This window comes from Petaurus breviceps, unplaced genomic scaffold, assembly GCF_028583685.1.
Source record: "Petaurus breviceps papuanus isolate PSGF00001 unplaced genomic scaffold, PetGlider_PUasm1.0 90925, whole genome shotgun sequence".
Lineage (NCBI taxonomy): Eukaryota > Metazoa > Chordata > Mammalia > Diprotodontia > Petauridae > Petaurus > Petaurus breviceps.
The window spans coordinates 27,148,869-27,176,537 of record NW_027187380.1 but is presented as its reverse complement, the minus strand read 5'-3'; the positions used below and the strand labels follow the sequence as shown (position 1 = coordinate 27,176,537).

Below are 27,669 nucleotides of genomic sequence, written 5' to 3'. Positions count from 1 at the left end.
ATTAGAAGGAAATATTCCAGGTATGAGTGACAGAGAAAGAAACAGCCTACAGGTAACAGATGTAACATCTTGTATAAAGAACACCTCAGAGCATGTGGGAGATTGTAAGGTTTAGTGAGAAGATGGAAGCTGGGGGCCAAGAAGTGGTTATTCTGGGCTTTGAAAACCAAAAACAGTATTTTTATTTCATTCAAAAGATGACAGAGAGTAAACTGAGTTTACTCAATGAAGGTGAAAGTGGGTAACGTGACAGATCAGCAATTCAGGAAAATCACTCTTTCAGCTCTGTTGATGGACTGGAGTGGGGAGAACCTTGGGGCAAGAAGATCAAGCATTCCATATTGCAATAGTCTGAGCATCATATTATAAATAACTGCACAGGGATTTTGGAATTTTCAAAGGAGAGAAGACGTGTACTGCTTACGTTTTTACTATATCATTACAAGTCAGTTCCTTATGCAAATGAATTTAGCTGCTCATTGAAAGTAATTTTTCTTCAGTGTTAAAATAGGTAGGGAAATGGGATTCTGCTATCCTGATTAATCTGTGGAGATGAAAATTAAAACAAAAATTCAGGAACAACTAAAGCAAAGTTGCTAAATTCCTTTATATCCTAAGTCAGTATCAAAGGGTAAAACTAGAATAAAAGACTTAGAGATATCACTGGTAAAAATTCCATTAGAGATATATGGACCTAAGCCCTGCCCCCGGCATAAATTTCAAAAAGGATTCAAAAGAAATTAAACATTAAGTCAATGAAATGAGTTGCACAACATAATGCTTATAGTAGCGGCAAAATCATTTTATAAACCATTTACATGTGTTCTGTGTTATAAGTTATTAAAATACAACCATTAGAAGCAAGACATTTTATAGTAAAAATAAACAGCATAGCAATTATTAAAATAACAGGTCTGTTTGCGGCACACTGAGGACTTAAACCTCATGATCACAAATTTTCATTAATCATTGCTTTGTTAAATAGCTTACAAAAATCTTATTACTTCTACTAAGGAAGCATCAAAATGTCAAGGAAACATAGTTTGCATTTGAGGAGTACAGGCTCTGCTAACCCTGGTAATACTGACTTGTCATTTTCACGAGATTCAATGGGGAAAGGGATAAGAAATCCTATAGAAGTATATAAACAAGGGGCGGCCAGGTGGCTCAGCGAGTAAGAGCCCCGGCTCCAGTGTCAGGATGACCTGGGGATCAAATCTGGGCTCAGATACTAGCACCACACCCAGAAATAATTGGCCAGGTAACCTTGAGCAAGTTACTTAACCCCGATTGCTTTAAAAAAAGAAAAAGTATACAAACAGTTTAAATCAATATGAATACAGAGGAGGTTATAATTACTCTCTATGCTGATAACATTTCAGATTTATCTTTTACAGCAATATTATCTTAATCCACATATCGTCTCTGACAAAAAAAAAAGATACCACCATGAATGATTCTTATTTTTGGTTATCTCATTGAGTTGTCATGTACACACTAAGGCACAGAGCACCAGACATTCAGCAGCTTAGATTCTACAAAAATGAATGATCCCCTTTAAGATCTGCCCAAGCAATGCCCTGCTTAACAACATACATACATTTTTTAGCCATCTAGGGTTTTATGACATATCTATCCTAATAGATAATTGGTCCAAAGATGTTGAGCAGTTCATAGACTGAAATCTAAACTAACAAAAACAATGTGGGAAAAAAATGTTTCAAATAACTAATGAAAAATGCCAATCAAAATAATTGAGGTTCCATCTTACAGCAAACTGATTAACCAAAAAAAAAAATTTCCAATGCTGGAGCCAATCTTGAAGCCAAGGTGGAATTCTGCTCCAAATCATTATAAAACATACTCTCTAATCCAGCATTACCTATACTATCCATATTCAAAAGAGATAAAAGACAGGAGGAAAGAACACCTCTAAACAAAGATATTTATGTAATTTTATATATTCATGTATATCCAGAATAGATATCCCTCATTTGGGAAATTACTGAACAAATTATGGAATCTAAATGTAATGGAACATCATGGCACTGTTAGAAATGGTGAAAGACACAATTCTTACAATCTGCATGGAAGCTTTACATTAACTAAGAGGTAATTGAGCAGATCCAGAACTATTTATACACCCCAGTGATAAAGCTTACAGGTACTGAAGTCAGGAAGATTTTTCTCATCTGTAAAATGATGGAAATGGCAAACCACTCCAGTATCTTTGTCAAGAAAACCCCAAATTGGACACTGAAGAATCAGAAATGACTTAGCAACAAGAAGTTGCAATTAGCAGCCTCCGGAAGATTTTAACCAAGAGTTGACATAGCCAGAGTTACACATTAAAAAGATATTTTTAGGGGGGCGGAGCCAAGATGGTGGCACGACCTCCCCACAGCTCTGGCTTCCACCCTCCCCAATCCATGTAAAAAGGGGACTCTAAACAAACTTTGGAGCTACAGAACCCAGAAAATGACACAGAGAAGCTAACCTCCCGCTGAGGACACCCTGGCAGGCCGGCAGGAATACAGTGCAGCGCTCAGGGAGCTGAGCCCAGCCGGGAGCCGAGGCTTTAGCCCCCGGGCAGGCCTGACCAGCCCCTGGCCAGAGGGACTCCAGATCAGCAGCAGGTGTGGCCGTTTCCAGATTTATCAACACATAGACACAAAGGACAAAGTGAGAGGTATGAAGACCATGACTAAACTATAGAAAAAGACTGGAAGACTGGCCGCTTTTCATTCAATTGCAAACAACTTTTATACTATCAAAATGACTGGAATGTCCTTATGACTTTGGCATCATAATGTTTCCAGAGTTCTACAAGTCTCACATCAAAATCTCACCTCCTTCAGGTCCCTGTTCTTCCCATAGAAGTGATGCTTCTCTTCCAATATTATGTTTCTTCTATTGTACTTAATTGAAACAAGGCCCTCACACACATAGCAAAGTTATCCTGGACAAGACCACCTTCCTAAGGGATTCTCCTTCTGCCTGGAAATGAACTTGCTTCTCATAACATGTTAAGGAGGCTACCACAATCTCTGCTCAGCATAAGAATGTTATAGACTATGAACCACCCCTCAGCTTCCTTAAAAATGGAAGAGAAGAGGTTGAAGAAGAAAGAAATGGATGCTTGCTAGTTTGAAATGAATGTATTGGGTCGGCCAGGTGGCGCAGGGAGTGGAGCACCAGCCCTGGAGTCGGTGGGACTTGAGTTCAGATCTGTAATCAGCCACTTACTACTTACTAGCCATGTGACACTGGGCAAGTCACGTAACCCCAATTGCCCTGCCTTTCCCCTCCGAAAAAAATAAAAAAAAGAAAGAAAGAAAAAGATATTTTTTAGCTGTGTAAAGAATAAAGGGAGGTGGGCAGCTAGGTGGTCCAGCCAATAGAGAACCAGCCATGGAGTCAGGAGGACCTCAATTCAAATCAGGCCTCAGACACCACACAGGGCATTTAACAACTAAACTCCTTTTTGGGGGGAATGAGAAAATGAGAAGGGGGTGTTTGTAGCAGACTTTTCCAGTTTGACTATGGAAGGCAAACAGATGAAACAAACCTATTGTTAGTGCCTTGATAATTTAGTGAATCGCACAGATATCAAAATGTCAAAAGAAATTATTTTTCTCTTTTAATGAATATGGCCCTAAAATAGCTTCTGAAGCAGGTGTCAAATGTCCCTGTGCACTAGAACCTGCAGGGTTAATATTTATTCTTTAAAGTTGTCATTTTTATTTCTAGTAATGGCTAGCTTAAATAGGTTGCTCTTTTTAAAATAGAATTAGGCCGACCTCAACACTGCCCCCCCCACCACCAATAAAAAAATATTGGGCCCTTTTTTGTGACCATACTGTAAGGATTTTTTTTACTTAAAAATAGTAAATTATCTATCTCCCCCTTCCCCCAAAACATTGATAAAGCAAGGAATACCACATCCATTTTATATGTGAAGACATGCAAAGATAGTTCCTTATTATCCATGGTGAAAAGGGAAATAAGAAAGTTAAGGGGGGAAATAGGTTTCAATCTATTCTCAAAGTTCACCAATTCTCTCTCTGGAAATGGCTAGCATTTTTGATTATACACTTTGTAATTCTAGGTTATTGTTTTCATCACAACGGATATTGTTCATAATGAATAAAAAATTGCATAGGAATATAAATAAAATATATTGGAATTGTTATCAGGAAATTTTTCTAAGAATAATTTCATGGATCCCATATCAAGGTCCTTCCCCTAAAATTATGATGCCACTTACTCTATGGCCCCAACTCATGCAAGCAAGCATTCACTAAATGGCTATTCTATATCTGTATCCTATACAGTGCCAGGATGCTAGGATGAAAAAACATAAAAGTGCACTATTTGTGGGCCCTCCCAAACCAAATAGTAAAGGGTACCTCCCGCCCATTATGGGGACAGATTTCCAAGTAGGGTAATCCTCCCTTTCACTTAAACCTCAGGAATGATAAGTAACTACTGACTGGGAGAGGAGGAGGGTCAAAAGACATCCCTTCATCCAAACCCCTCACACCCACAACCCAGTGAGGTGGCTTAAAAAAAAACATAAGGGTTAAAACACATAAAACAGCAGGGCTCCAAGTAGTGAACAAAGCCCACCTTCTGCATGAACCCCACCTTCTGTATCCACAGCTACTTTTCTTCAGATCTGTACTTGCAAGCTCCTAGGATGAAGCCTTCAGAGAAAAACTCAAGGCCTAGCTCTGATACATGCAGGCTGGATGACTAAGGTCTCAGAAGCACTTTTAAATAGGGAAAGGAAGGAGAAGGAGGGGGAAGGAGCCAGCCAATCAGTGGCAACAGTCCCTATTGGGGGAGGCACAGGGAGACCGGATCTTCCCCTAGAAGAGAGGAGAAAAGTAGGTGGGGTGAGCTTGATGCACTGGAATCTAATAGAGTCAAACCCTCCAGTTTCACTGACAAGAAAACTACTGAGGATCTGGGAGTTTAATTACCCAATAATAGAAAGAGTTGTGATGAGAATGGGAATCTGAAGATCTTCCCATACAAGAGTGAATGTAAACCTAGTTGAATGTTGAATCAAGGATATGAAAATTCTTTCAATTCTCAGACTAAATGCATAAAATATAACATAACTTAAAATCTGGTTGTTTTGTAAAGGACACCAAGATATAACAGGACAGCTAGGTCAATTATAATTTGATAGGAGTGTTTATTAACCAGCCCTCACTGCCTCTCAGACCAAAACACAGCAGCGAGCTTTCTGTTAGACATAATTTTATAGACAATGTGATTGCTGGCAACAGAATATGTTTCTAAGAGGTACCAATGTCTTTAGCATTGTGTCTATTGAGGCAAAACATTCTCAGTATTATTCCTATTGAAGCAAAGCATTCTCAGTATTATTCCTATTGAAGCAAAGCATTCTCAGTATTATTCTCATTGAAGCAAAGCATTCTCAGTATTATTCTCATTGAAGCAAAGCATTCTCAGTATTATTCCTATTGAAACAAAGCCTTAGTATTATTTCTTCTGAAGCGAAACAGACCTCAATCAGTGGCAATCCGTGGCATGTTTCTAGCAACACAGGTGAAACATTTCTTTACTATTGGGGCCTATTAAGTGGTTTCCAAGGAACTCAGTAGTGGTCCCCTCTAGCAGATTTAAGGGAGCTCTAGTGTATAATTTCTGGTGGGCACTTCACTTTAATTCCAGTTTTGGTTATCCTTGAGTGGATTTCAGTCAAGTCTGACTCCTCCTGACCCCACTTGGGGTTTTCATAGCAAAACTATTGAAGCAGTCTGCTGCTACCATCTCCAGCTCACAAAAATTCACATATGTCATTGAGGAAGATTACATTTATAGGAATAAATTTAGTTATACGGCAGATAGCAGAGCCCACAGGTTCTTAGGGCTTAGCAGCAGGGTAGATTGTAAGGCTTGATGATTCCCCCATCTTGTTAGAATCATTTTAGTGACTCCCTGCTCATTGGTGCTGCATGAGTGGCCATCTCATCCCAATGCTACACCATCCACACAGCAAAACCTTCTATTATCTTTGTTACTTCTTCAGCATTTCTCATTTCGATTCATTTACTAAGTCCTGGTAATTTTGCCTCAGATTATCTTTTGCATGTATTCTTTCTTCTAGTATAGAACCTTATCATTACCTCCCCTGGACTATCACATTAACTTCAATTTTTTAAATGAGGAAACTTAGGTTAAATCTTGGGTATTGCATGTATGGGGGGCTTTTCCTAAATAAACCTTTCTAGGATTTGGCTGCTTGTTACTTGTTGAAATCATCTTGCCTTTTACAGTTTGATGAGAATGTTTCTGAAATCACAGAGAAGAAATAAAAATACATTGTTGTGCAACCTTGAACAACTCTATTTCTTCTTGCCTTTTCAGGTGTGAGCAGCACAACGGTCCCCAAAATTTGGCCTGGATTTGCTTTTTGATGGAAAAATGCTGCTGGAAAAATGCCTAGAATGGGACCTGGTAAGGATCTTCTTTACAACTCAAATTAGCCCCTGAGGTGGAGATTGAGGATGAGGTGTTTGTTTGCAGTGGAATCCTTGGGTTTTCTATTGTGGGTGATTTCTTTTCATTTTATATTTGCCAAAGTTTACATAGCAGTGCTTCATTGAATAGAGCTTCTTAGAGGCTAAGTGTGGACTACTATTGAATTCAAGGATGGATACAAAGGAGAAGATAGACAAAAGGTCATAGTCTTCATAAAGTTAAGCTAGTTATTGATTATATACGGTAATGGGAGACTATGTAAATAATTGAAATCCAGAAATATTTTTAAAACATCATTGTAATATTATGGCTTAGGATTCAGTTTACCATAGGCATGCATGCGCATGTATTTGTATAATTAAAAGAATATTAACCATATTAAGTGTACAAATTGGGTTTTTTAAAATCCAATTATGAGAACAATTTTTTTTCCCTTTAGAAACAATTTACATAGTAAATCAGTCAAAACACATTTCTTGACATTACTCTGAGGCAATACTGATTAATATTTGTTAGCTTTTATTTGAATGACTGTATACATTAAAAGTTTTTGTAAGCCTACATTTATGGTCCAAGTCTTCTCATCAGACCACATTCTTTTCTTCATCCCAAATTGCTTTTTACTTTGGCTTTATTGTAACGAGAGACCAAATCTTTTCAGCAGAGATCCCAAAAAGTAACCAAGATGGGTCATTTAAATTGACCTCTTCTCCCTGCCTCTACCATCTGCCTGGGGAAGGTATTAATGTGCAACATAATGACCAAAATCATGTAAGAAGAAAGGAGACACAAGAAGTAGGGTTTCTTCATGAACTTTTAGTTTATGAGATTATATTTAGCAAATTATATTTAGTATTTATATTAATTTATTACTATAATTATATTTATATGAATATATAATTATAATAAAAATATTTAAAATTATATTTAGTAAATGAGATTATAGTTTATTTTCAGATTTATGGAAGTAGTTTGAAATAAATTGTTTAACAATTTCTGAAGAGGAAAAGTTTCTTTTTCCCAATTAGGGCTCTTTCTGTCTTAAACATTGAATTTCTTGAGCCAAGTGAACTCTTCCCTCTCATTTGCTTACTTTATGAATGGTTGCTCAACTGGATCAGGAGTTTTCTGGTATAAGGGAATTCATTATCCCCAGTCACTCTTTCCCTGCCCTGTCTTTTTCCTACATTTCATAGCACAGGCTGAGAATGGCTTTTGTCTTGGTTTCTCCAGGATTAGAGTAAATAGTTTTGCCCCTTAAAATCACAGTAACACTTTTTTTTAAAGCAGCTTCAAAGATGTGATGGGTCCTCTGGGAGCTTATTAAACTTAGCCTAAAAGCCACATGGAACCTACAATAGGAACCTATGTCTGGCCTTTGCAGAAACTATTGATCAACTTTATTCAGAAAACACTGAGGTCCCTAAAGGGTCCCAGTCCTGTTGCCCCTGGGATAGCTAATGTCATCTATGGAACTCTGCATATACTACACTGCCTTGCAGAACCCCTTGGGGTTGAATGGCATCTCCTGTGTGAGGAACTGCTTAGAGCTTGTGAAACTGAAGATGGAAATGTGAAACTTTTCAAATTTTAGTCAACTAAACTCAAATTGTGAAACCTCAAGAGGAGCTAGTATTGCGGTGCCAGGTAAGGATTGCTAGCTGGAGCTTGTTTGCCGCATATGGCAATATCTACATAGAACAGGTGAAGGAAAGCCATTGGGTTCTAAACACTGGGAAAAAGTAAGTTTTTTCTCTTCTCAACCCTATCTGTATCCAGAGATCAAAGCTTTTCCTATGCTAAATTCTGGTATGCTAACTTGTTTTGGGTTTATATCCTCCACACTATGGAATCTGGCAAGAAAAACTATGTAGTAATGGGGATTAGGAGTGTTGGGTATTAATAATAAATTTTAATATTTAAATATTATATTTATTTTTATATTATATTATAATAACATATACTATAATAAAAATAATATGTAATATATAAATAATAATATATATTAAATATAAATATTATGTTTAAGTTAATAAATAAATAATAAAAAATAATAAAAATAAAATAAACTAAGGTGGTGGTAGTAGTAGACAGATAAGTTATTAGCAATAAGAAGGATTTTTTCAGAACAAATAGAGAAATGGGAAAGTTATGGAAAGTTGTGAAGTGACAAACTCTTGTATGTTATTTAAAAATGGGTTGATCCCAATACTTTTTAGACTCTCTGGCAATATTATTTGCGCCTATATGAATTACTAGAATTGTGTTTCAGACTTCCATTTTGATAAATCTTAGATATGTGCCACTGGAAGACAAGAGACTTCTCTATTCTTGTTAGCATGTCAGCAAATAACTGCCTCAGTGTCCCTAAGCAGGGAACAAAGTCAGTTCCACTCTTTGTTTCTTCCTCTGACTCCTATTGGAGGGTTTCTCCTGATAGTTTCAGTGGTTCTGCTGTGATCCCTTGGAGGACAAGCAGCTGCCTCTCCTCTTCAGAACTTCTTTCTCTTCAGGATGAACCTTAAGTTCGTTATTTAGCTGTTAGTATACAGCTGCCTTTTTCCTTCTCTTCCTATGATGTACAGTATTCTTCCATCCTCCATCTTCCTGACTAGGGTTTAGTCTCCCCACCTCTACCTCAAATTCCCCCCTTTTTTTCCCTACTGAAGCTCTGCTTTCATTTCTTTTTTCTAGAAACACTTTAATGACACTAATGGCCTGGAATATAGAGAGTTGTTCCTTAGGTCCCTTCATCTGGTCTTCAAGGGGAAAGACAAGTCTACACTTGGAACACATCTGTCACTTGGCTGTGACAGAAATGCAAATATTTGCATAATTAGTGCAAGTCACTACAGAATAGTCTCTCATTCCCCATACCCATTGTGATTTTTTTGGCCTTGGGGGTTCTTTGACGACTTTAGGGTATTTATACTATACCCTTAATGAATTGGCTTCACAGCTATTTATCACTTATTCATAACCTTCCTTTCTTTAGTATCAATTATTCCACAGCTACACACTCTTCCCCTACTCCTTTGCACTAATTTGCTATTTCAACTACTTATCTATCCCAACAACCAATCCACTCTGCTAATTTGTTTTATCCTCTAGTTTGTTCCACCTATCTTTCTTATTTTACCTTGCAATTACCTTCTCCTGTCCTTTCTCCTGAGTCTCTCTTCAAGTCTCATTTTATCCTCATTTATCCTCCTTGGCCTTGTTCTTTTTCTTTCATCATTCTCTCATAGAAACCGGGACCAAGATTATGTTCCTCTTCAAATTTTCCTTAATTTATCCCAAATTTCTCCTCAAGTACAAACTTTTCCTTATTCTTGCTCAGTGCCTTGCTCCTTAATTCAGCTCAAATGCTTCTCTCCCAGGGATAAGAAGAAAACCAGAGAGCTTTCACCATTGATCATCAGATTTGGTTCATTCAGCAAAAACTAGGCATTATAAGGCTAGGCATTATAAATATGATTGACTGGGATAAATAATCCCATCCAATAAATATTTATTAAATTTTTGTCTTGTTCAAGACTCTGGGCTATGGATTGAGGCTATAAAGACAAGAAGCTTTAATTCTATTGAAATTACATCATTAGAGGAGCGGCCAGGTAGCACAGCAAGTAAGAGCACCGGCTCCAGTGTTGAGAAGACCTGGAGATCGAATCCCGGGCTCAGACACTTGACACCCACCCAGAAACACCTGGCCGTGTAACCTTGAGCAAGTTACTTAACCCCAATTGCTTAGGGGCAGCCAGGTGGCTCAGCGAGTAAGAGCACCGCAAATCCCGGGCTCAGACACTCAGCACAACACCCAGAAATAACTGGCCGTGTAACCTTGAGCAAGTTACTTAACCCCGATTGCTTAAAAAAAAAAAAAAGAAATTACATCATTAGAGCACCAGATTTTCAGAGCCTGAATTTATCCCCTAATTTCTATGTGGTCTTGGGCAAGTTATTAACCTCATATGCAAGATGAAGGGGTTGGACCATAACCTCTAAGATATCTTCTTGAATTGGATGTATGATCCTCTGTATTCAAATAAAAAGTAAAAAGTTGAGAGATTGTGTTTAATAGTGGATAGAATACTAGATTTAGAGTAAGAGAACTTCTGTCAATCATCTCTGAGACCTCAGGTCATTTAATCTCTCTGGGAGTTAGTTTCCTCATTTTTCAGATGAGAAGGCTGGACTAAATTGTCTCTATGGTCTCAGCTCGAAATCTATGAACTTAATGCAAAGTATTTTTAAGAGGAAGATAGCATTAATAACAGGGAGGAGGGAGAGTTGTGAGGAACAGCCTCACATAAGAGGTGGCACCTGATTTTGAGGGAAGCCAGGGATTCTTGGAAGTAGAAGACAGAAGAGTTAATGCCTTCCTGATGGGCAGGACCCCTTATATAAAGGTCCCAAAGCATAACATGTGATTACATTGCACACATCTCTTGAAGTAAGCAGAATGTTAGCAAAATCTAGTGGTTACTCTAGAAAGAGGATCACAGTAGGCCAGTAGGCCTGATGCCATTTTTTCCTATTCTTTAGATGAGTTCATGAGATTCAGGACATTCATGGAGAAGTAAAACTTTTCCCTGTAGGCTACAGTTCCCTTTGGCAGAACCTGAAAATTAGCCCCACTCAATCGGCTCTCCAACTTTGTAATTGCCCAAGAAGCCCTGCACTAGGAAACCTTCTTCTTGGCCTTCAGATGACAGCACTAACAATATTAAAGGAAGAAGACTTTTCAGGTCTGAGTTGCTTGCTAATAGAGAATTCAGGACTCTCAGTCAACTACTTGTGCTTCTCGGATGGACTTATTGTCAGAGCTTGGAGTCAGCAACTTAGCTGACTTAGTTGCTCCAGACCCTCCACAGGACAGAGGTAATTATTCCATTCTGAAGCCTGGGATTTCTATAGTGAGGAGAGATGTCCAGAGCTGGGTTGTCCTAGTCTCTGGCTCCAGGTATCTGAATCAACATCTCTCCTTTGCCTCATTTGAAAGCAGAATCAAGAGTGTGACAAGTTCCTCAGAGATGCCTGTGATGGTTTGTTAGCACATGTCGAGGTCATAGCAAAACAGGTGAGGATTCATGATTCCTTCTCTTGATAACTTCTCCATCCTGTAATAGGAATAGTAAATCTTTTTTGATGATGCTTCCCATCAACTCTTCTAACTTTCTTCAACCTGAACATATAGTTGCTAGTTTTTCTTTGTCCATAGGAGATTGACATAAGGAGCATGTTTCCCTGACCTCAGCTCACCTGTGGTTCTAAGATCACCTCTTTCCCACCTTATCAGGTTTTCCAGAAGTAGAAGGACAGTTTGGTCACTCTCCCTAGGACATTTGCAAAAAGTGCTACATTCCAGGGAAGTTTCTGTCAGCAAACATTAGAAGGCTTAGTACTAAAGGGCTAGTTCTTCAAGGTTTTCTAGAGTCACACTGATGATGGGTACTGACAATTTCCATCCTAGATCTGGCTCTTTTTCAATGCTAAGAGAGGTAAGATTTGTGGTCTGAGGACTGAAGCAAGAAAGATCAATGAGGAAAATGAAATCATGCTCTCCCATGACAGTACTTTGAAACTAGCCCCACTTCCTCAATCTTCTCTTCTCAGCCTTCCCATACCAGAGAGAGAGAGATCTTGCATCACTTGTATGTTAGAGACAGCCATTCGGTGCTCTATTCCCTTCATCACCTCACAAAACTTCCTGGTCTTAGGGAAGAAGATGTTCTCGAGCTACTGTAGAAAGTTTTCATCAAGGAACCAAAGCAGGATCAGTGTAAGTTGAAGTGAAGGTGGTCCAGGTCTTGTCCATCCCATGCAAACTGAAGGTCTGGTCAAATGGCCCCCCTCAGTCACTCTGCAATCCTTACTCCCTTTTCTCTGGAGTATTGAAACACACCTGGCCATTTCGTGTATTTTTTTTCTTTTTGTTCCTGCTTGGTTCCATGTACCATTTCTTGTGAGCCACAGACATCAAAAGAGGTTTAGAACCCGTTTTTACATTTTCTTTGCATTTTCTATCTTACCTGCATGTGGAGGAAATATCTGTAATCATAAAGATAAAATAGAGGTAATTATTGGATTTTTTTTATCCTGCTTTAACATGCTACAACATGAAGGGGAATTCTTCACCAAACCTGAATCTAAAGGAATTCAGTTGGACACATCTCAGTGGCCCTTACTGCTAAAGGTAAGTAATGTAAATGTTATACATCAAATAATTGCCTTGTGATTTTATTGGTTGTGTTTTAATTTATTAAATCATTTTTGTGAACAATCTAAACGTCAGTTAATTTTGTAATCTGGGCTCCTTTTCTGTATACCTGTAAATTCGATTGCAAGGCAAATGTGGTTTGTCCATTTTATGAAAATAGTTCTATTTATATCTGTTGACAGTTTTTCACGTCTTCTGTAAAACTATGGACAGCTTTTTCTTTTGTTTTCTTTTTTAAAACAAAACTCGGAGAAGGCACTGTGTATTGTCTAATTTAAAAGTTAGGGGGTTGAATTTTTCTTTGTACTGTATGACTTATGATCTCTCTAAAAGAGAGATTTTGTTCTTTATGCTGATTTGTTCATAAAGCCTGCCCAGAGAGGCTATACCTATGTCTGCTCTCAGTGGAGAGCAGCATAAATTTGATAATGTACAATCACCCTTCCCCCTCCCCTCGCCAGAATCAAATAGAGCAAGTTGTATCAGTTATTTAAAGCACTTATAATTCTCTCCTTCATTATTGTTAACTTTAAAGTAGTGCCAACTAAGGTCGGAAATCAGTACTGTAGGTAAGAATGTTAGAATTTTGAAAACTAAATATCTGATAGATACCGTAGTGTACAAGTAAAAATAGAAAGTTCTCAAACCAAGAGAAATCCATTCAAGAGATCCACACCATCTGATATCTGCAATGTGATGGCTCAGAAAAATGGTTTAGACTCTGGTGGTTTTTTTATTCATTGGATTTTCATGTTGTGGGTCTTACTGGTCTAGTAAAGGGTCAGTCAAAAAATTGAGAATTTACTTGTTAGTTGAGTTTGATTTGTGTCCTGGCATTGCTTTTTAGAACTTTGATAAACTAAATGTAAGGACAACCCTTCTATATTCCCCTCCCTTCTGGATCTAACCCTTTCAAGAGAGAAATTTTTTTTTTGAATTTTAAATGCTTTATTAACTTCTGATTTACATCATTCGTTTCCGCCAGATTTTGAGTTACAAATTTTTGCCCCGTTTTTCCCCTACCCATCCCCCCAAAATAGCAGTCCCACAGGATATCCCCACCTCCAATCTGCTCTCTCCCATATTTTCTCCCATACCCGTTTCGACTTTTCCAATGGATCTCTATGCCTCAGTGCCTGTACATCCCATTTCTTAATTACATGTAAGATGGTATTAATAATAGTATACACACACACACATATATATATTTGAATATTTGATTTTAAAACTTTCAATCCCAGATTCATTCCCTTCCCCCCCTGACACCCACCCCCACTGGGGAGACAAGCAGTTCAGTATAGGTTGTACATGTGCGGCTAATGCAAAACAATAACATAGTAGATATATTGTAAAAGACTGACTACATTTCCCTCCCACCCATTCTATTCTCTACTTTGATCCTGTCCCTTTTCAAAACTGGGTGCTTCCAACTTTCCTCCCCCTCAGCCTGCTCTCCCTTCCATTATCCCCCCTCTCATCCCCTTCCCCCCCATTCTCCTGGAGGGTGAGATCCCCTATTTAGTGTGTATTTCCCTCCCTCCTCAAGCCAGATTCAATAGGAATAAGGTTGACCCATTCCCTTCTGCCCTCCTATTCTTCCCCTCCATTGCAAACATTTTCCCCTGCCTCTTCTGTATGAGATAGTTTGCCCCAATCTGTCTCTCCCCATCTCCTCTCACCTCTCAATTTCACCTTTTAAGTATCATCCCTTCCTGTTAAATTGGTCCCATGCCCTCTATCTATGTATACCTGTAAACGTATATGCACACATTCACATATGTATTCATATGCCCACATACCCTCATATAAAGACATATATATACTTCTAATCCCTTCAACTGCTGAGAAAAGTTTCATAAGTTACAATTATTGTTTTTCCATGTAGGAATGTTAATAGTTCAACTTTGATAAGTTCCATATGATTTCTTTTCCCTGTTTACCTTCTCATGCTTCTCTTGCTTCTTGTATCTGAATGTCAAATTTTCTATTCAACTCTGTTTTTTTCAGCAAGAATGCCTGAAAGTCCTGTATTCCACTGAATGACCATATTTTCCCCTGAAACATGATACTCAGTTTTGCTGGGTAGGTGACTCTTGGTCTTAATCCCAGCTCCCTTGACCTCCGGAATATCACATTCCAAGCCCTTCGATCCCTCAGTGTAGAAGCTGCCAGATCCTGGGTTATCCTGATTGTGTTTCCACAATATTCAAATTGTTTCTTCCTGGCTGCTTGTAATATTCTCTCCTTAATCTGGGAATTCCGGAACCTGGCTATAATATTCCTAGGAGTTTTCTTTTTGGGATCTTTTTCAGGAGGTGATCGGTGGATTCTTTCAACCTCTATTTTGCCTTCTCATTCTAAAACATCAGGGCAGTTTTCTTTGAGAACTTCCTGGAGGATGCTTTCTAGGTTCTTACTTTGGTCATGGCTTTCAGGTAGTCCAATAATTTTTAAATTATCTCTCCTGGATCTATTTTCCAGGTCAGTGGTTTTTCCCATGAGATATTTCACATTGCCTTCTATTCTTTCATTTGTTTGGATCTGTTTGACAGCATCTTGATTTCTCATAAAGTCATTAGCTTCCATTTGCTCCAATCTGATTCTAAAGCAATGATTCTCCTCAGTGAGCTTTTGAGATTCTTTTTCCATCTGGTAAATTCGACTTTTTAAGGCATTCTTCTCCTCTTTGCCTTTTTGAGCCTCCTTTGCCATTTGAGTCAGTCTGTTTTTTAAGGTATTATTTTCTTCAGTCAGGCTGTTGACTCTCATTTCATAATTTTCTTGCATTGTTCTCATTTCTCTTCCCAGTTTTTCCTCCACTTCTCTTATCTGCTTCTTAAGGTCCTCTATGGCCTGTAACCAGCTTGTATTTTCCTTTGAAGCTTTTGGTGCAGGAGTACTGACTTCACTGTTTTCCTCCTGTTCCATGCCTTGCTCCTTCTTATCCCCAAAATAGGAGTGTAATGTTGGAATCTTCTGTCTGCTTTGTTTCCTCTGCCTGCTCATTTTGCCACTCAATTATTTGACTTTTGGGCTTTTTGCCACAGTAGGACTCTGCCACCAGACAGGGGAATTTTCATCCCAAACACCGGGGTTTTCTCAGGTGCCGGAGGTATTAGATGGGTGCCCTCTCTGAGGTCTCCACACGCTCTGGCTAGCTGGATACACACCCCAGGACCTCCACCCTAGACTGCAATCCAGATCCAAGCAGGTTAAAGCAAGAGCAATTACCCCTCAGACTGGTGCTTGGTCCCCCTACACTCTGCAGGCCAGGAGCTGAAGCCGCCATGTGGCGCTGGCAGGCTGTGCTGGCGTCTCAGCGGTTTCTCACCCTGGGGGTAAAAGCCACGCTCTCCCACTTACTGGTCCCAAAGTCCAGACTGCACTGGCCTCTCACCTTGTCCTTCGCATCTATGTATTGATAAATCTGGAAACGGCCAAAGCTGCTGCTGATCTGGAGTCCCTCTGGCTGGCGGCTGGTCAGGCCCGCCCTGGGGCTAAAGCCTCCGCGTGGTGCTGGGCTCGGCTCCCAGAGCGCTGCACTGGCCGATTCCTGCCAGCCTGCCAGGCTGTCCTCAGCGGGAGGTTAGCTTCTCTGTGTCATTTTGTGGGTTCTGCAGCTCCAAAGTTTGTTTAGAGTCCCCTTTTTACATGGGTTAGGGAGGGTGGAAGCTGGAGCTGGGGGAAGGTCTTGCTTCTACTCCACCATCTTGGCTCCGCCCTCCTCAAGAGAGAAATTACAGACTATATCAGGTAAGCCGTTTTGCCAGTAGTGACTTTTCATTGCCCTTCAGTTCAAACCTTCTGCACACTTCTATTAAAACCATTAAAATAAGTAATATATTTGAAGTAATATTATCCTTCCTGTTTGGGGGATGGGGAGTGATTTTAACCCAAGCAGATGGCTGCAGGGGAGCAATTTGCAGATAAAATACTGTTAGAGCAAAGGGCATGACAAAGTTCTGTTTAACAGAAGTATGTCCATGCAGATTGCCTGTGGCATGACATCTGAATTAATATGTTGGCAAGGAATTCTGCTTAACCAGCAGGTACAACATGGTTTCTCCAGTCCCTGATTGGGGATCAGTTGTTCAGTAAATGTACCTGTTTACATGCTGTTATTACTTCAGGAAGCGAGGGAGAGAGGGGAGCTGTGTGCAGTGAGAGCTTCACAACTCTTGTGCTTCCCACAGAGCAGGTGATTCTCATCTCTGTGCACCTGAAACATTGCCAAACACACCTGCTCACCCGTACACAACACCCTAATACTGCAAGGCCAGAGGACCTTGAGGTCTGGGTGGAGGGAGACAAGGTTAAACACTTCCCCTGACTTCAGGTTCATAGGCCTTGGGCTCCTGGTAGGAGTCAGCCACACAGCACCTGGGAAAGTGCTCTCCAAATGACAAAACCAGTCTCCTTATGAGTAATTTGGTCAAATGGAGTTTGTTATACTGAGATTTTCTTTGTATCGCAGACAATCACCCACAGCAAGCTAGTTGACAATGCGTGCCTTCTGCACTGGTTGTGCACACTGTGTGCATTCTACCAATGCAGAGATTGGTCAGAAATCAATTGGGAGATCGAAAACATAGCTTTTCTTGCTTGGTCTAGAATCAATCGTTGAATGCATCCCCATGATTGTCGTCTGTTCTTGGCACTGTGTGTAAAATAATCTGTCCATCTCTATTCTTTTTTTTTATAATAAATATGTTTTTTGCACCAACGCCCATTAAGGATAGTTGGGTAAAATTGGGAAGTTTGAAGAGACAAGAAAGCAAAAAGTGTTAATAACCGACTGACAATGAAACAAACCTCCACAAACCTACCATGTTTCCCCGATAATAAGACACTGTCTTATTAATTTTTTTGGACAGAAAAACACCAGAGGGCTTATTTTCAGGGGAGGGCTTATTTTAATGAACATTGACAGCAATTTGAATAAATGGGTAAATGTGAACAAAAAAATGTACCTTTATTCAATAAGCAAATCGCTGGGGAAGAACAGGATGAGGCGCTCACTGCTGCAGCTCTGATTGAATGCAGCTCAGAGCGCAGCGGGGGGGGAGGGACATACAGAGGGTACCGTAATGTAGCGTGTAGCGCAGGGGATATCACCTTCACTACAGTAGCAATCTCAATAGGGCTTATTTTCAGGGGAGGGCTTATTTTAGAGGAATCTTACACAGTAAGGGGAGGGCTTATTTTCGGGATAGGTCTTATTATCGGGGAAACACGGTAGTCCCAAGTACCAAAACAGAAGAAACGAAAATATGATGGTAGCTAGTCATCTTGGTGTGCTGTTATGGTACAAAAAAATTTTTTAATATTTCCATGATTTTTTGGCAGATTACAAAGGCATTTTCAAACAATTCAACAAATTTAGAAACAAAACTTGAATTTTTTAAAGCGAAAATGCAATAAACTGAAACAGTCCCCCAAATACTGGCTTATGTAAGTAAAGGAGAATTATGAGAATTGGTGTGAATCAGCCTACAAAGTGAGCTATCCCATCCATTGTTCTCAGTTATCAAAAAATTGATAGCAAATCATTTTCTTGATAAGTTTTTTTTTTAATTACATTTTAGACCAATTTTATTCTTTGTATTTATTTTAAAATCAACATCCTCTTTGGTGCCATTTAATCATAGGCATTTAAAATCATTTAAAGACATTTTGTTTGTGAACTACTGGGGTGGGTAGAATTAAATTTGGTAAGATGAACTTTTGGGGTGGTAATCTTGGGGGCTTTGTGCCATACTAGGAAACGGGGAAAGAAATGGTATACTAATATCTTAATTATGAAAAAAAAATTCATTCTAGGACAGGTTTCATTAACCTTGACAAACCCTCCAATCCCTCTTCCCATGAGGTAGTTGCATGAATCAGGTGAAAACTCCTGGTTGAGAAGACTGGCCACAGTGGTACTTTGGATCCAACGGCTACTGGCTGTTTAATTGTGTGCATAGAAGGAGCTACCCAACTGGTCAAATCTCAGAAGGGTGCAGATATGGCAGTTTGTTTGGGGGCTTTCTAGTCAATGAAATAAGGTGGGAGTTGCTTTAACTTGTTGGCTTGGTGAGAGCTCACAGAATTACCAGCTGAGTTGTGTTTTCTTTAACACGTTTCTCTTCTCCTAGGTCCCTTGCAAAACTGGGAGAGGAGGTGCTTGGGTGTTTGGCCCACCTGAGGCCCAATCCAAAGGAGTTATCTACACCACATTTCACTTCATCATCCTTCTCTTTTCAGGCAAAGTGGGAGTTATCCGACTGCACAATGCTATTGAAAGTGAGGTTCAGCTTTCCAGGGTAAGTCTCCCTGGGTATTAACTGCTGTCACTGGAAAATATTGGGGGCAGATCCCTTTTTATGATTTGAGAATTGGACTGCCTGCAGCTCTCCTGAGCTTCATTACTTTGCATTCTCTGTTTTTCCTTCAGTGAAATGCAGTTTCCTCAAAGGCAAGAGTCCATTCATTTGTCCTATTGCCTAATCTCCTATTGGTGCTTTATTAACGTTTTTGCAATGACATCAATAAAATTTAGATATTGTGTCATTTCTCTAGCTGTTGCTGTTACTTGGGAATAGTTTGTATATGTTGCAGCTGTGTGTCTTAACTTTCACCAGACTTTCTTGGTATACAGCTTTTCCAATTAGCCTTTCTGGGCCCTCTCAAACTCTCCTAAGGGTTCCTGGGGATTGCTTTAAACTGTCTTAGATATGGAACAAGACATGGCTGTATTGTAGTAGCAAAGATTGTTTGGGCATTTGATTACTATTGTAAAGCTGTCAGTTTTTCATTTTGTTTTTCTTAACGACATACAGGTAAACAATGTTAAAAAAAATGTGTATGAATAAACATTTGAACTCACAACCTTGAATTGTGTGGAGTAGATGAGCTAAAACTCTTTCAAGGAGAGTATGGTGCTTTTAACTTGCTATGTAAGTGACTTGGTATTTCTTAGTCCACATGATATGTTGTCATTCCCCCCACCCCCATCCTAATAAATGGACATTTTTCCTCCCCCTCCCTCCCAAAATAATAGATTTAGCAACTTCTTATTAAACTCCTAATCTAAAATTGAGTCTTTCATATGTGCTTAAGAGAACATCTTGACTTGAGGAGGGATGGGGAAAAGTACTCCAAATAGGTGCTTGTTAATAAGTCTGTGTGAGTGCATAGATCCCTATTTGAAGTTTAGTTCTTAATGGGATTTTCTCAAGATGTCTCAAAGTTTAGAAAGGAGCTTAACCTTTTTTCAAGGATGCTACAAATTATAATCAACTTTTTGGATGCAGGGATTTAAAACTTTTGGGCCTTGCCCCTTAAACTTAAAGGAATTTTCTATATTGTCTTAGGTGGTGTGTATTATGTTTAAAAATGTATTTTCTTTTAAGGCATTGGAAACTTTGACAGGCACTCTATTCCAGCGACCACCTCTGATTGCTGCTGTCAAGCAACAACTCCGAGTCAGAACTATCTATGAGAGCAAGATGTTAGAATATGACCCTGAAAAAAGATTAGGTAAATCAGATCTAACTGGTTTGAAAAAAAAATTATTAGAATACCAGAGGGGCCGTATCATTCCTTCCAATTTATTATCTTGAAATTCTTGTTTGATCATTTGTATTTAGTGGGAAAACACAAGTGTGAGCATATAATGCAGGGATGACCAAGCACATTGGATTATGGACTTTTAAAAATTTGTTTTCCTCATCTGTGTATTAGATATCTTCTGGGTGAGTTGTGAGGCTGGAACATACATTCGAACATTATGTGTCCATGTTGGTTTGTTACTTGGAGTTGGTGGTCAGATGCACAAACTTTGCTGGATCCTCTCTGAAGTCATGGAGGAGAAGGTATGGTCAAGATGTCAGAGAAATCTTAGTTCTCCCAGATTTTAGATAGGACTGTTCAATCCGCACTCATCTCCCAAGACAAAACACTCAGAGGTTGTTTGGATTATCCAAAGTGTTGAGTTCAAGACAGGAAAGCTCCCCTGTTCTGTTAATTAATTTTGGAACATTAAGGTCCAGCAGGGGAAATGAGGATGGAAAAGAACTTCTGTCTTTTTTGTCACCCAGCCTAAAATCTGTTCCTGTGTGTCCTGGCATTTTCCTTAGTGTCAGGAGGATGCCTTCTAGTCCTATGGTAGCAGTCCAGGGGCAGGGTCTAGCTGGGACTTTTGTTTCAGCAAATACCCTGGAATACTTTGCTACTTTCTCTGAGGATTTGTGCTGTTTTACAATATGTGTAGGTAAGTATTTTTTTTAAGTTCTCAAGAATGGAACAATGTCTTTGAGATAGATATTGCTTAAAGAATTTAGTGAGTGTGTGAGATGACCGCAAAGTTGTAATTCGTGAAGGGTTTTTGGTGTTTCGTTTTGTTTTTTACATTTGCTGAATGAAATGCTTTTGGTACAAGTGGGTTAACTAGAATTTCTGGGTTCAGTTCAGAACCAGGGGGTGGGGTGTAATATTTATCATCACCTTATTTCTTGCAGGACCACATGGTGACCATGCATGATGTTAGATGCTCAATGGCAATATGATAATTACAAAGATGAGGGTTAGCTTTGTCGGGTTATTTATCCTCTGAAGAAGCTGTTGACATCCCACAAATGGCTGATCATAAAGGACAGTGCGGTATGTTCTACTTCTTCCCAGGAAAAAAAGTATGACTTGTCTATGGTTAGGGCTGCTGGGTACTGGTGGGCCAGACAAGAGGTGCCACATAAACCACCCACAAGAGAGCAGGAGGAAAAACAAAACAACAACTGGGTAAGGAGAAAGGCATGAAATCTAGTTTAGCAAGAAAAAGACAGAAAGTTGTTACCCTGACTGAACCTCTCCACCTCTCTAACCTTCAATGGAGGCTGATGAAGCTTCTTTGCTTGTCAGATCTTTAGGAATGCTCCATATCAGAGGTCATATCTGACAAGTGGTGGATCTTATGGTAGCTGAATCTGACCTTTGAACTGATGTGGTTCCCCACCCCCAGCCAGAATTTGCTTTAGTTCATATCATAACTGAAGCAATAGGACCTGGACTTGTGATTTTCCTGGGTAATAAAACTCTGTACCATTCAGCAGCATACACCTTCTCTGCAACTTTGGTCTGAGAAAGTTGCCTGAAGCATTGAACTTATAAATAACTTAGTGAGGATCACCTAGCTATGGTGGGTGGGCCTTAAACTCAGGTCTTCTAGAGTCTGAGGTCAGCTTCTTTATCCACTGTACTACACTACCTCTTGTGGAAAAGACATTGATAGCAAAGGAGAATTAAGAAATGAAGCCTGGGACCATTTTTTTAAAAGGGAGGGGTAGTGTGTGTTGGATTCCTTGATCCCCTACCATGTTGGATGGCATGATTATTGGCCTCCTTCAGACATTGGTTGTGTACTAGACAAAGCATTTCACCTCTTAGGCTTATTTCCCTCATCTGTAAAATAGAAATAATAACATCTGCTTCATAAGGTTGTTGTGAAGCTCAAATTGAGATGTGTATGTAAAGTGCCTTGTAAACATAAAAGAGTTACATATAAATGCTCCCTATGATTAATTAAATATTCTCTGGTGTGGCTTTGTTCTGTTGGAGCTCAGCAACCAGAGAAGGAGGGCCTGGAGTAATTTCATGTATGGTGCCCACAGGATGGATAGAGAGAGGAGAGGGCACAGTGACCTCTCTGGGACAATAAAAGAAGATTGGGAATATGGCAGAATGAGTGCTTTGGATGGAGCCTGATGAGTCACATACCAAGTTGAGAAAGCCTCTACTAACATGCCTTCCACAACATCATTGCTGAATGGTCACCCAGTCTCTATTGGGAACCTTCTGGTGTTAGGGGAGGGGGAAGTGTTGCTGTGCACTTTGAGGGGTTTCTGATTATTCATTTATCCTCATATTGAGCCACACTTGGCTGCTTCACCTACCCTAGGCACAGCCTCTCAATTAGAAGGCACTGGAAGCAGAAAAGCTTAAAAACTTAGAATCATCAACATATTTCAGTGTTGGAAGAGAGCTTGGAAGACAGGTCCAAACTGGAGATTTCATAGTCTTGAGGTCACCTGGCTGCTTTTGAAGCAAGTCTAAGAGACCAGTGAGAAAGTTGTTGCTTTACGAAAGAGCCACAAGGTAGAGCGGGGAGAGGGCTAGATTTGGAGTCTGAAGTTGTTACCTGTCACTTAGGACCTTGGGCTCACCTATCCCATGGCCTCAATTTTGTCATCTACCCAAAGGAATTGGGCTTGGGGGTCTAAAGTTCTTCAGAGCTCTAAATCTGATCACTAAGGTCATAGGATACAGTAGTAGATCCTAAAGGTTTCAATTGTTGACTGACTCCATAGCTAACTAGGACCAAAGTAAAATTGATAAGAATGTCGTGGAGGGGATGCTAGGTGTTCTGGGTTTGGGGGGAAATGAAATGCCTAAGTGGAGGGTTTGGAGTGTGTCCTCTGTGTGACTCTGTATTGTGTGATGAACACCTCAGAAACAGGCAAACTGCATATTTGGGCTTAATTTACCATTTGGATTGCCCAGTCCTAAGAAAGTGATGGGGAAAATGATAATAAAGATAAAAAAAACTGGTTGTTAAGACATTTACCAGAACAACCCTGATAAGGTTTTTTTTTCTGCATTGAACTATGGAGTAAGTAGATCTGGTGGGTGTTCCTCTTCCGCCCTCATTCTCTTATTTATTTCTACTTTGTGCAGCTATTGCCTTGATGACTACAGCAGTCATTTCTACCTGCGACCATGGTATAGTGGCCAAGATTAAGAGAGTGGTCATGGAGAGAGACCCTTATCCTTGGAAATGGGGTCTGCACCCAAAGGTGAGTCGAATCTGACAGTGGCTTGTGTCGTTCTTTTCTGTCCATTATTATTTTGAGACTGATGGCTATATTACTCCTGTGATGGCAAGGTTTGAAAAAAATAGTGATTTCTTTGGGAAAGTATTGCAGGAGTAAGTTTGGACCATTATAATGAACAACATGCCATGGGGTACAGACTCCCTGAAAGCTCAGCTTAATGACCAAGACTTTGGTAGGAGAAAGGTTGTGCCCATATTTATCTGGGGCTGCTCTTGGCTCCCTGGTTTGTTTGTTTGTTTTTTAATGAGATTTGTTGCTTTGGTGGAGGGTATGGAGTAGGACTGGGTGAAGGATGGCCAGTGTTTGATATCTGCTGAGCAGAACTTGGCCCTGTCCATAACTATTCCCTCCTTGAAGAGAAAGTAACTGTACCCGGTGTTAGCTACATTGGGCCGGCTTGTTCCTGTGTAGCCAGAATCTGATAGCACACAGGCAAGAATCCTTTGTTAGATTGGCTTTATGTATAGAAATGCAACACCATGCCAATTTACTCTGGCAGCTTGTGGTTTTTATTTGTGTATTTCCTTTGAAGTACCTCCATTTTCTTGGCAGTAACTACTTACTAATGGCTCAGAAGAGGATCTGGTTGTGTTTAGCCAAATCTGCTAGAAGTTATCTAGATAGGGGAGAAAAGTTACTGCTGCCATTCAGAATCACATCTTCAGTATCTTCATCTTGTTATGCTGCCTACAAACAGGCTCACATCTTTCCTCATCTTCCAGAGTCTCCCTTTCCATTATTGGCCTATGTCCCTTCTGCCCTTTGTAGGTAAACTTCTTGAAAAGGTGGTCCACAACAGGTGCCACCACTTCCTCTCATCTCTTGTCTTAATCCCTTACTCTCCAGTTTCCAACCAAGTTACCAATGGTCTCATAATTGCCAAATCCAAATGTCTTTTCTCTGTCCTCATTCTTCCTGACCTGGTGTAGGCCTCATTCCCTCATGCCTGGACTATTGAAATAACTGTGGGGAGGGGGAGGGGAGAGGGCGGCCTGCCTGCCTTAAGTCTCTCCACATTCCAGTTTATCCTCCAGTTACTTAAGTGATTTTCCTAAGGTGCAGGTCTGGTTTTGTTATTTCCTTTTTTTTTCCCCTTGGCTTCCTATTTCCTTTTTTTTCCCCTTGGCTTCCTTTTTTGCTTCTAGGATCAGAAACAAAAAGCTCTGCTTGCCATTCAGAGCCCCTTCCTACCTGTCCAGTCTTCTTACATCTTACTCCCTGCCATATACTCTGATCCAGTGACCACTGACCTCCTAAACAAGACTCTTGGCTCTGGGCATTCTCTCTACTTCTCCCACTTTTCTTTTTTTTTGCTTTTTGGAGGGCAATTTGGGTTTAAGTGACTTGCCCAAGGTCACACAGCTAGTTTTTATGTTAAATGTCTGAGGCCGGACTTGAACTCAGGTCCTCCTGACTCTAGGGCCAGTGCTCTATTCACTTTGCCACCTAGCCGCTCCCCCCCACCCCATTTTTCTTTCAAGAGACTGCAGGCTGTAGTAGAAAGTGCTTCGTACCACTTTGTAGTTTTGTCCAGGTTACAACCTCTCAGCTTGTTTGCTAGCTGTCAAAGGGAGGGTGTTACCTGCCCTGCCTGCTGTTGCTCTGAGACTCAAAGGAGATAAAATCTGTTAGATGCTAACAAAGTTCAGATTTTTAAAATTCATATAATATTGGCTTCATTTAAGCAGTCCAGAATTGCTTGTGTTAGGCTTGTTTTCTCATAATTGTGAAAATTGACTTTTTGTTTCTTCATGAGGCAAGTCAAAAGAAGATGATGATGAAGCAAGAACTTCTGGATAAGCATGGAAAGCCCAATGACAGCACACCCATGGCTTGGAAGGATGACTATGTGGACTATAAGTGATTGGCAGCTTTTGGCCTCTGGAGATGGCACTAGCTACCAGCTAGTCTTAGAGGCATTATCGAAACTTTGGTGACTAGTATGCTCAGTCATAAAGTCGGGCTTGCAAATAGAAATGGGCCAGTGATGCTGCTTAACCAGATAAAATAGTCTCAGCTCAGGGAGACTGCTGGGTACTGTGATACTGCTGATAGAAGGGTAGTGTGGGGAAATGGCTATTTAGAATTTGTTGAGTTACCCATAAAGCGGACAGTTGTCCCTTTTAGTCTCCCTCTTTTGACTTTAGGGGGAGTCAGTCTGCAAAATTAAATGGTGAGCTATTTCTGTCCAGCATCACAGTGTGTGGATGGTGGCTTCAGCCTTACCAAACATCGCCAGGTACTCCAGGACTTGGAGGTACCACTGAAGGGGGTAAAGGACAGTGGCAGGGAATTGGGCTTCAAGGACAACTGCTTCCTCTCTTTCAGTGTAACTGTCAAGAAAGAACCAGTTGCAGTCCTGGTGGAACCCACCAAGACAGTAAAGACAAGGAAGGTGACTAATATGTTCTTGGGTATTCATTTAAACCCCCTGTGGGCACACTTGGGAAGCACCAGGCTGTAAGCTCTAGCAGTGGGTGGGAGCAATAAACCAATTCAAAATACAAAATGGTTGGATCAGCTGATGGTGTTAATATTAGGAAGGAACCATTCACAGAGCAGAAGTCCAGTATTAAAGGAGCCTAAACGGGAGAGCAGCCAACCTAAGGAAGGCTTTGCATGTTTGACACATTCAGGAATCTGGTCATACAGAAAATGTCAGTGAGATAGGAATTGCTGGAGGATCATCTGGTAATGGGGGGGATGAATTCCAGGGGTCAGTGATGGGTAATCAGCACATTGGGCTGATCACCTGGACTAGTGGTTGGTTCTGGCCATTTAATCACTTCCCTCATAGAAAATGCTGTAGGTATAAAGGACTATACAGGTGTTTGCTAACTCTCTTTGTAACACCACGTTTTTATTGAGTAGGAGGGTTCCTTTTGGTTCATTCTCTTCAACTTAATTGTTCTCCCTGTAACTTTAAATGTAAGTTTAACTTTTGTTTGTTTTTTTAAATAGCAGAAACAAGAAGGGGAGAGTGAAGAGGAAGAGGAAGATGAGTATAGTGGTTATAGTGATTATGGGGATTATGGTGAGAATGGTGAAGAGGATGAAGAAAGCAACGAGGAGGAAGAAGGCAGTAAAGATGAAGAGGCCAATGAAGAGGGTGCAGCTGGTGAAGTGGAAGAAGAAGAAGAGGAGGAGGAGGCGGCGGCGGTGGTGGGAGGAGATAGTGATGGAGAAGGTGTTGAAGAAGAAGATGCTGTTGAGGAAGATGATGGTGATGATGAAGATGAAGGAGAAGCCTTTGTTCCTCAACAGGAAGTCAGCAAAAAGGAAAGAAAAAGAAAAGCAAAAAAGAGAAGAAGCCTAAAATTGTGGTAGAGAGAACAAGCAAATCAAAGGATCTGGTATGTATTCCAGACAAGTGAAAGGAAGTGATGTCACATTGGTTTGTGCCCTGGCATGAGTCTAACCTGAGAGCTGTTTTGACCAAGTTACACCATTATAACTAGAATATTCAAACTATTGCTAATCAAATCATGCTGAAGCACACAAACACTTGTTCCATTGGGTGGGTTCCATATTTGAGACTGGCAGAGTGCTCACTGTGTCATTGCCCCACCATTGTGTAACCAACTAAACTTTCTTGACCCTCCCTTTAGGGCACAGAGAGCACCAAGAAGAAGAAGAAAAAGCCAGACTAATGGCCGAGGATTCTGAGTAGTGAGTGTCCTGCTTGGGAGAGATGGTTGAAGCCTTAACCAAGAATAAAACTGACTTCACAGCAGTATGGGAAATGACAATGTAGCTGAAGGAGTGGGGGCCAGTGGCGTGCCATTGACCATGCTAATGGGAATATACTGTGGGCTTCTGTGGTGTGGGGATAGGGTAATCCCATCTTATCCTGTTTTAAGGATATTTGCAAGGGCATGGGTGAGAAATATATGCAAAACTGCCTGTCAGAGTAGCAGATTCTGTACTATAGCCTCCATTTAGAGCAGCAGGTGGCCATGCTACCCACATATACCACCTAGTAGCTGTCTGCAGCTGTTCTTTCTAATTTGCTGGTGTTTTATCTGTTTTACATCATGAAAAGAGGGTGTTGAGAAATGGTCTTTT

General features: G+C 40.2%; 2 non-coding genes and 1 pseudogene across 2 annotated transcripts; all 3 read left to right on the top strand.

Moving 5' to 3' along the window:
- Positions 1 to 92: 92 nt before the first annotated feature.
- LOC138152797 (H/ACA ribonucleoprotein complex subunit DKC1-like) lies at positions 93 to 27,669 on the top strand (annotated as a pseudogene).
- LOC138152809 (small nucleolar RNA SNORA36 family) lies at positions 20,698 to 20,826 on the top strand. Its single transcript, XR_011166198.1, has one exon. It is a non-coding gene; the product is annotated as a small nucleolar RNA SNORA36 family (small nucleolar RNA).
- On the top strand, positions 25,709 to 25,839 carry LOC138152810 (small nucleolar RNA SNORA56). The gene has a single exon (XR_011166199.1). It is a non-coding gene; the product is annotated as a small nucleolar RNA SNORA56 (small nucleolar RNA).